The sequence below is a fragment of the Leguminivora glycinivorella genome, chromosome 19 (genome assembly GCF_023078275.1).
Source record: "Leguminivora glycinivorella isolate SPB_JAAS2020 chromosome 19, LegGlyc_1.1, whole genome shotgun sequence".
Lineage (NCBI taxonomy): Eukaryota > Metazoa > Arthropoda > Insecta > Lepidoptera > Tortricidae > Leguminivora > Leguminivora glycinivorella.
The window spans coordinates 7,243,029-7,253,628 of record NC_062989.1 but is presented as its reverse complement, the minus strand read 5'-3'; the positions used below and the strand labels follow the sequence as shown (position 1 = coordinate 7,253,628).

The following is a 10,600-nucleotide window of genomic DNA, read 5'->3' as shown; positions in this document are numbered from 1 at the left end:
GGAGTTGCTTGCAACACCACACGGTCAATGTTAATTGTCCCTTATTTTGTAACTTACGCGATGGGTGACGTTTTCAAGGTCGGATTTGGTGACGCGAATTTACGCTCCTTGATGTAACTATTTCGTGATGATGGATTGACAGAGGTCGAAGGTCGTGAAAATGTCTATTGTTTTTGGACACAACATAGATAAATGTATGGCTTTCGATGAAAACAGGTATTAATTAACGCTTACCTGCTTCACTGACCTAAAGAGGTTCTTGGCTGACGTCACCAGAGAATTGCATTCTGCCCTATTTTTAACCCCCGACGCAAAAACGAAGGGGTGTTATAAGTTTGACGTGTCTGTCTGTCTGTCCGTCTGTCTGTCTGTCTGTCTGTCTGTCTGTCTGTCTGTCTGTCTGTCTGTCTGTCTGTCTGTCTGTCTGTCTGTCTGTCTGTCTGTTTGTCTGTCTGTCTGTCTGTCTGTGTGTGTGTCTGTCTGTGGCATCGTAGCTCCCGAACGGATGAACCGATTTTGATTTAGTTTTTTTTGTCTGAAAGCTGAGTTAGTCGGGAGTGTTCTTAGCCATGTTTCAGGAAAATCGGTCCACTATGTCGCGGTCGGGGGTTTTTTCAAAATTTTAATTTTTGTGACACTTCATGGCAGTGGGGTACTCCGAGGGCGAACAGATCTTTTCGAGTTTATCACTCCAGTGAAAGTGAATCCTGCGGTACGCATATCGACAGAGTCGATCATTCTTCCAGCAACAAGCTGTCTTCACATGATAGGTACAGCACATACCACAGTGTTATTTAATGACCTGGAATCTTTAACAATGTGACAGTAGTAGGATGTATATGGAAACATTCCAGGAGTTCATGAGCCTTCAGTTTTAGCAGGAGCACAATTCATGCTAAATTCGCGCTTAAAAAGTAATTTGGACCTTTGTCCACCTTTGTGAAGAGATTCGCTATTAACTAGGCTAAACTAGCTATTACAATTTAATAGTAGAATTAAATCCATAGAAAGGGTCTTTCAACATAACTATAATATCATGTGTGTACGTGCGGCGTGCCATGCGCCGACGATTTTAGACATCGAAGGACCAAGTTACTTTCGAAACATAATCCTTGTGCCAACTCTAGTCTGATATATTCATATTAATATTTTAGCAGCTACCTCTTTTTCTGCTTTAGATACTGTATGGAAATTTCAGACAATAGTTCTAATTCATGCGTCGCTACTGTCGCTAGAGATGTATGTACCTATACTTAATAATACCTCTTTCTGAATTAAACGGTCAAGCAAATCTTGCCACTAAAAAAGGAGCAAAATTAAAATTTCAATGGGACGTTGAACTTTCGCCTCTGTAGTTTTCAAATTCGTCCTTTTTTTCCCGCAAAAACGACGGGTTTTATATTATAAGTTTGACGTGTCTGTCTGTCTGTGTGTGTCTCTATCTGTGGCATCGTAGCTCCCGAACGAACGGTTGAATTAGTCGGGAGTGTTCTTATTGGGGACAAGATTTCCTTAACCGTCTATTCTATCTATAATACAACTTTATTTTTTTATCTTGTTTGTATAATCATGAAATCTCAATATTCTATAAGTACAATATTCACTAAACTATGTCAATTAATAATTTCTGTCACAAGAACCAAAGTGGCTTGCCTTGCAATGTAACGGCACGGTAAGGGTAAATGTCCATATACTCGTGCGTCCACTTATGTAATAATATTGTCTGTTGCAGGTACGTGACTCCATATGCATCTGCAACTAGTTTCACGAGAGATGGGTAAGTATAAAGATGGAATATGTGTTTGTAAAAAAATCTCTAAAAGTAATAAGGAGGAAGTATGTAAAAGTAACAAAACATTCTGAGATGTTTTTAGCATTTAGTTACTTCTTTTTTATGTAAATCTTTATTGACTGTCCTAAAAAACAAATCGACAAAGGTTGTCGCGAATAGCTACAATATGTAAGTATGATGCTCTTCACAAAAGCAGTTGGTAACGCACAATATAATACTCCTGTGGTTTTCCAATGCGTCCGTAGGCTTCGGTGATCGCGATCGCTTACCATAAGGTAGAACACCTACTGACTTATGATTAAAAAATCGACGGATTAACACTGTCACATTTTTCATTTTCCTCGTATATATGACAACTTTCTTGATCTCTGAGGCGGCATTATGATTCACGAGCCGCTTTGTAAGTGTCTTGCGCAACTTTAATAGTGCCCGGCGTGATGTCCACAGGCATGAGCTCGAGACATACAGGACAGGCTGCGTAGCAAGGCCATCCCTTCATTATATTCCACTGATATCTATTCAGAGCCGTGTCCAGCCACTCCTAAAAAGAGTCCAGTTCATTCCGCTATCCATGACTGCTAGTTCCCCAATTTGAGTTATCGCGGGCACCTTAAGCAACCTACCAATTGAGTCATGATTACACAGTTGTGATTTTACCCCACAACTCAATTGGCGTTCGGGCGACGTGACCAGCGTGGTCCTATTTAAGTTTGACCGCCTTCCGAGCTATTTAGATCGATAATTTGCGTCTTGGAGTACAGTGTGGTGGTCCGGACTCGATCGACCAATTTGCTAAATATATAGAATAGAATTTAGCCATAATGCGGCAACACAAGACACACCTTTTTTGCATTTAGCTTATCTAAAAGCAGACGCCAAATCAGCCGATCGATGGCATCGTTCAATCGACAGTTTCTACCTAGTGGTACTCACTAGGTAGTGGTACCCATCGATCGGCTGATTTATCTGCTTTGATGGCAAATAAATGCACGATATACATTTAAATGGGTATCGCCAGCCGGGCTAGCCGAATCGATCAAAGCATAATTTATACCACTTTGGTGGCAAATGGCATACGATATACATTTAAATGGGTATCGAATCTACCCCTACCCTGTACTGTACTCTGCACCTTGTACTGTAGCTACATATATTTTTAAAGAAAACCATATTCCAGCCCGTCCGCGTTTTGTTAACTTGGTAGTCCTTTTTCGATGTAATTACCAAAGCTCGGAACCGGTTAATTTTTTACCGGTTAAAACCGGTTTATTTCGATTTTACTACGAACTTTTTAAAGAACGCGAACGTTATGAGAACTTTTAACCGAAATAAACCGGTTTATTCGACGAGCGGCGAGACGCACCTATACCTAAGTTCTCGCAGCGAGTTTTTTGTTTGGTTAGAACAGTATTACCTATCATGCTGCGGAATAAACCGGTTTATTTTGTTCTAAACCGGTTAATCGAACGAAACCTTTATGAAAGAGTTTTTCTAAAAATCGGTTTAAAAATAGCGGTTTTTCGAGCAAAAACGAAAAGGTTTGTCCGCAAGTACATGATAACGGTTTGAAAATTTAACCGGTATCCGAGCCCTGGTAATTACGGCCCACGGGCATAGGAGTTTAGTATGCCTGTGATTATGCATTTTTAATGGATAAACAGCACAATAAAACCAATGTTTACGTAATGTTACAATACCCTTGCGTTTATCGAATACTTAAAATACAAAATACAAAATCATTTATTCAGCAAATAGGCCACGGGGGCACTTTTACATGTCAACATTACAGAGTATTCATTAAAGTTAAACAAATGAAATTAATAGAAATATTAACTAAAAATATTAATCATAAGCAAAGTAGCTATACACTGATATAGAATTAGAGATGTATAAAGTCTCTAAATGTCATATTATTACTAACTATAATCAATACATAAAGAAAGTGCAAACAGATACAAAGATAAAAGAAATCTATAATACTTCAATAGTTGTAAAAGACTGAATATTACAAGTAAAAATATTATACTTAATCAAATAATCCATAGTTTACAAATAAGGGCCAATCAAGGTTACAAATTAAGTTTAAAAATATAATCAAAATCTCAGAGATGTATAAGGTCTCTAAGTGTCCAAAAAACTAACATTAACTTAATCAAACGACAACAAGGTCATTAAAGTAAGGAATCTATTTTAAAATAAAATATAATCAAAATCTCAGAGATGTATAAAGTCTCTAAGTGTCCAAAAGCTAAAATTAACTAAATTAAACGACAACGTGATGGTCTCTAGTGTCATCCTTAAGACATTACTTACTTAAGTTTAATTCTTACAAGAACCGAATGTAGTGTCTCGCAATCCGCTCAAAAGTAAAGTTAAATAATCTAACAAAACATGTGGCCCAGGTAAGCTTGAACAGACCAGTCTCCACAAACAGCACCCGTTCACGAGTATGACGCGTATCTCAGCCATCGCCTCCCTCAACCTCCATTCGGGAAGGTGGCGACCCGATCAACACGCCACCGTAAGCAAAGACTTTTAAGCGAGCATGACATGTTCAAGCTAACAGCAAATTGACAAAAGAAAAATCGACACAGTGAAACACGACATTAAGCTTGTAGGTGACATTAAAGAGGGCAACAATGCCTAGTATAGCTATACATAACTAATTACATGCTCAACGTGACTTAGAGATGTAAAGGTCTCTAAGGGTCAGTGTACTATCATACTTTAAATAAATTTTATATTACTACGCTATATAATGAAAACAAAAATCTTAGAGGTGTATAAGGTCTCTAAGCGTCCTACTAACATAACTAATGATACAATACAATCACATGAGAAAAATTACGCTGTGTCATTTTTACTGGATACTAGTACGGTTGTATTACAAACTTCTGCTACCATAATCAAGCTACTGGCTTAAAGGCATTTTTATCATTTATAAAATCATTTACCGTATAGTAAGCTTTACCTAGCAAACAGCGCTTAACATGTGACTTAAATTTGCCGAGTGGCAAGTTCACTACATCAATGGGGATTTTGTTATAAAAACGTGTACAGTTCCCAACGAAAGACGTACTAACCTTACGGAGACGGTGGAAGGGCACGGCAAGTTTATGTTTGTTTCTAGTGTTATAGTTATGGATATCACTGTTAAGCTTGTATTCATGGATGTTTTTCCTAGCATACATAATATTCTCAAGTATGTACTGAGAGGCAACGGTAAGAATGTTCACCTCTTTGAATTTCTCTCTTAGGGAAGCTCGAGCGCCCAGTCCATATATGGAACGTACAGCTCGCTTTTGCAGCACAAATATCGTCTGAATATCTGCGGCTTTACCCCATAACAGAATTCCATACGACATAACACTATGGAAGTAACCAAAGTATACCAGCCTGGCCGTCTCTACGTTTGTTAGCTGTCTGATTCTCCTAGTTGCCAACTATTAGCTAATAGTAGGAATTAGCGTGGCCCTAATGATGTGGAGATTTTCCCCAACAATGTCTGCAATTCTTGCGATGTGTGAATTCTAAATTTTGGTTTAGGCAAAAAACTGAAATTGAAAGGGTCATGACACTCAGGACCGATGTTTATGAGGAATTGGTCAAAAAATTAACAGAGATGAGAGTAAAGTCACGCATTTATGTGTACCTTGTTTATTACGTTTTAGTATAAGTAGTAGTAGTAGTAGTAGTAAACACTTAATTGCACATAACAAATTACAAGTGCAGTGAATAATTATAATGGTTATGTACAAAGGCGAGCTTATCTCGTTTTATTGGTATCAAGCAGAATTTCATTGCAGAACTATAAAGTATTGGTATTTTCGTAAAAATGTCGTCATCCGTAGAGTAGAGTCCAACTACCTAAATTAAATTGCTGCAGGGTATATATTTACGAGCAACGTCTGGCGAGTGCCGCAAATTATTACTTATTTGCCTAGATAGTAAGGGTATATTTAATACTTTTCCTTCTTTATTTTCGTCCTTCTTTGCATAAGTATTCCACGAAAACATGGCAGATACTTACTTACTCCGTTGGCTCAGTGCCCCAAAATGAGACTTGGCCTCCGATACAAGACAGCGCCACTTTTCTCGGTCCTGCGCTACCTCTCGCCAATTCTTTACTTGGAGTTCGCACAGATCCGGCTCCACCATGTCGCTCCAGCGATACCTGGAGCGTCCGGCAGGTCGTCCTCCTGCTTGGCGACCCAGGTATAAACTTTTCACATTTCGATCCTCATCCATCTTCTCGAGACATTACAGATAATTTTACAATTTACTTTTCCTTAGTTGTGGGCCCCAAGCGATTGCAAGATTTAGTTATTTATTTTAATAAAAGCTGTATAAAAGGACCTTGACCTTATAGGAAACTTGTCAAACTTGTAAACCAACTTTATCGCCCTTTTGTATGACGACATTTCTCTCGATCACCTTCGACCTCCGAATAGTTTAGTAATTTAATTAAGGTGCAGTGCAGATACCTATAATTTAGCTTGTGACAGATTTTCATTATGAACATATAGTAAGGCGGCGGAATTGAAAAAAGTCGTCTAGTTTTGAAGTTGATGTGACTGGAGAGTATACTGCTGACAAGTGGTATCGTTGTGATCGGTAGACTTTACTGAGTACGAAATAATGACTTGTCACATTCTCAGACTGTGGGGGGGTTAACTATGACGTCACAAAGATCGCGGTCCCGGGTTTCAATTTTTTGCCAATTTGTCTAGAACCCCTTATCCAATTTTGAAAAATGAGGTGTCGATTGAAAGCGTATAACATGCTGATTAAGATTTATTATATGTGAAAAGTATAGTTTTGTTAGTTATTTTTTAATTAATAATAATGCAAAAAATACTTTTTTTACTCTCTTTTTTGATTTTTGTGACTCAAAAAGGCAATGAAAACGGCCACTTAGCTAAAAAATATGTTATATAAATCATTTAACTACATTATTAAGCTATCTGTTGCTTTTTAAATTTCTACGATCGGATAATAAACAAGCAAACTACAACCACATACCTGTAGGCGGGGAGTACCGCTTGACACGCGTTCCCATACATTCGGCGTCTACCAAATTACACCTCGCGCAAAATTCGTTTCAAGCAGATATACCTCTAATCTTATTCATCGTAACCTATCAATATTGGTATCATTTGAAAGTACAATTTAAGTACTTTAAGAAACAATGTCAATCATTTTCTTAAAATCAATAATCGCCAGTCTGCGGTGGTTACAAAGGACAAAAGTGGGTATGCAATTTGACTGGTTTCCTAGGTTTGATACCCTAGACGAGTTTAAAAGGGGAGGTAAAAGTGACATATGGGTTGTTCTCTGGCCTAAAAGCTACACAGAGGGTCAGGGGAGAAAAAAACTAGGGTTTAAGTTTAGTTTTAAGTTATTTTTTCCTTTATTTGTTGATTTTATTGTGTTTAATTTTTTTGTAATTTTATCAAGGATACACGTTGGTTTCTTTTCTTTTTTTTTTTATACTACGTCGGTGGCAAACAAGTATACGGTCCGCCTGATGTAAAGCGGTCACCGTAACCTATGGACGCCTGCAACTCAAACAGTGTCACATGCGCGTTGCCACCCCATTAGAAACTTGTACACTCCCTTTTGGTGTGTTAAGTACACAGCAAAAAGGAGTGTACAAGTTCCAAGGAGGGTTCGGGTTGCCGACGACTCAAAGGACAATAGACGGAACAAGTTAGTTCCGTAAGTCCTCCCGTCATCAGCACACCGCACCCTCGTTGAGCTTTTGCTAAAAGTTGCCTTTTTTTATGAGAAATGTTATGAATTTCATGGCTTTTTCCGATAGAGACTAAAATTAACTTTCAAATAAGGCCACATAGTCATACTTTTACTTATATAATATTAAGGGTATGACTATGTATCAGTAGGCCACATAGTCATACTTTTACTTATATAATATTAAGGGTATGACTATTTATCAGTATGACTATGTGGCCTTATTTGAAAGTTAATTTTAGTCTCTATCGGAAAATGCCATGAAATTCATAACATTTCTCATAAAAAAGGGAATTTTCAGCAAAAGAAACCAACGTGTATCCTTGATAAAATTACAAAAAAATTTAACACAATAAAATCAACAAATAAAAGAAAAAATAACTTAAAACTAAACTTAAACCCTAGTTTTTTTCTCCCCTGACCCTCTGTATAGCTTTTAGGCCAGAGAACAACCCATATGTCACTTTTACCTCCCCTTTTAAACTCGTCTAGGGTATCAAACCTAGGAAACCAGTCAAATTGCATACCCACTTTTGTCCTTTGTAACCACCGCAGACTGGCGATTATTGATTTTAAGAAAATGATTGACATTGTTTCTTAAAGTACTTTAATTGTAATTTCATGGCATTTTCCGATAGAGACTAAAATTAACTTTCAAATAAGGCCACATAGTCATACTGATAAATAGTCATACCCTTAATATTATATAAGTAAAAGTATGACTATGTGGCCTACTGATACATAGTCATACCCTTAATATTATATAAGTAAAAGTATGACTATGTGGCCTTATTTGAAAGTTAATTTTAGTCTCTATCGGAAAAAGCCATGAAATTCATAACATTTCTCATAAAAAAAGGCAACTTTTAGCAAAAGCTCAACGAGGGTGCGGTGTGCTGATGACGGGAGGACTTACGGAACTAACTTGTTCCGTCTATTGTCCTTTGAGTCGTCGGCAACCCGAACCCTCCTTGGAACTTGTACACTCCTTTTTGCTGTGTACTTAACACACCAAAAGGGAGTGTACAAGTTTCTAATGGGGTGGCAACGCGCATGTGACACTGTTTGAGTTGCAGGCGTCCATAGGTTACGGTGACCGCTTTACATCAGGCGGACCGTATACTTGTTTGCCACCGACGTAGTATAAAAAAAAAGAAAAGAAACCAACGTGTATCCTTGATAAAATTACAAAAAAATTAAACACAATAAAATCAACAAATAAAGGAAAAAATAACTTAAAACTAAACTTAAACCCTAGTTTTTTCTCCCCTGACCCTCTGTGTAGCTTTTAGGCCAGAGAAAAACCCATATGTCACCTTTACCTCCCCTTTTAAACTCGTCTAGGGTATCAAACCTAGGAAACCAGTCAAATTGCATACCCACTTTTTTCCTTTGTAACCACCACAGACTGGCGATTATTGATTTAAAAAAAAATGATTGACATTGTTTTTTAAAGTACTTTAATTGTGCTTTCAAATGATATCAATATTGATAGGTTACGATGAATAAGATTAGAGGTATATCTGCTTGAAACGAATTTTGCGCGAGGTGTAATTTGGTAGACGCCGAATGTATGGGAACGCGTGTCAAGCGGTACTCCCCGCCTACAGGTATGTGGTTGTAGTTTGCTTGTTTATTATCCGATCGTAGAAATTTAAAAAGCAACAGATAGCTTAATAATGTAGTTAAATGATTTATATAACATATTTTTTAGCTAAGTGGCCGTTTTCATTGCCTTTTTGAGTCACAAAAATCAAAAAAGAGAGTAAAAAAAAAGTATTTTTTGCATTATTATTAATTAAAAAATAACTAACAAAACTATACTTTTCACATATAATAAATCTTAATCATCATGTTATACGCTTTCAATCGACACCTCATTTTTCAAAATTGGATAAGGGGTTCTAGACAAATTGGCAAAAAATTGAAACCCGGGACCGCGATCTTTGTGACGTCATAGTTAACCCCCCCACAGTCTGAGAATGCGACAAGTCATTATTTCGTACTCAGTAAAGTCTACCGATCACAACGATACTACTTGTCAGCAGTATACTCTCCAGTCACATCAACTTTTTCCGAGACCCTCTCGCCGCTCTACTAATATTTTGTATACCTATGGAGTATTATTAAGTACCCACCTGTAAATTCAGTTTTAATAAAGATTGTAGCTAATAGGCAATTTTCTTAATTTAAATTTTTTAAAGTAAGTAATGTACTTAATCTACAATTTTACTTAAAATGTAATAATCAACCCTGGGCTTTACGACGTTGACATAGTTTTTTTTTTAGTAACCCTGGGTTTTAAACGTTATAGGAAATTATTTTTGTAACTAATATATGTAGAATTTCATAAAAAAGGTTGGGTAGGTTAGTGCTGGTTTATTGAAGTGTCTTTTTTAATTCATTAATTTGTTAGGTATATTTTTTAATTAAGTAATTATACTTTTTTCTCGTACAGTACTATATTATGTATTACCAATAGTATTCACATAAGTAATCGATAATATATTACTCAGCCACGATGTTCCCCACAAACGAAAGTTTCGCCATGACAGCGAGCCTTTGCCGAAGACAGGCCGCCACAAGGCTATGTTGTAATCCAGCGACAGGCTAAAACAACGCAACCCATACAAAATATCATTTCTACAATGTATGAAGTGCTAATTGACGATATTTATAAGTAAAATAATGTCGTTTTGACGTTAAACATGTGGAAATTAAGAAACAGTGCGGTTATGTTAGAAGTAAGTATTTCGTCATTATGTATTCCGGTACTTATGGTTCTTGGTTTAACTTTGGAATTTTAACAAGATAGAAGTTAAAGTATTTCCATTCTTACTTTTGTAAATTTTATACAAATAACCACTTTTTTGGAGTTGGAGTTGTGCCCATCTAAAAATGAGGGAATCGAAAATAAGAAGTAATTTCTAGTGTCTAAAAGTTTTATTTACTACAACACTTTCAACTAAATCAATTTTATTCAGTGTTTCTGTAGTAGAAGGTGGTTTTCCATCCATCCTTATGCTTTAAGTGCCCTTACGGCCATTCCACCTGAAA

General features: G+C 36.8%; 1 protein-coding gene across 1 annotated transcript in view; it reads left to right on the top strand.

The window, feature by feature from the left end:
* Nucleotides 1–10,600, top strand: part of LOC125236514 (flotillin-2) — a 490,988-nt gene that overhangs the window by 333,717 nt on the left and 146,671 nt on the right.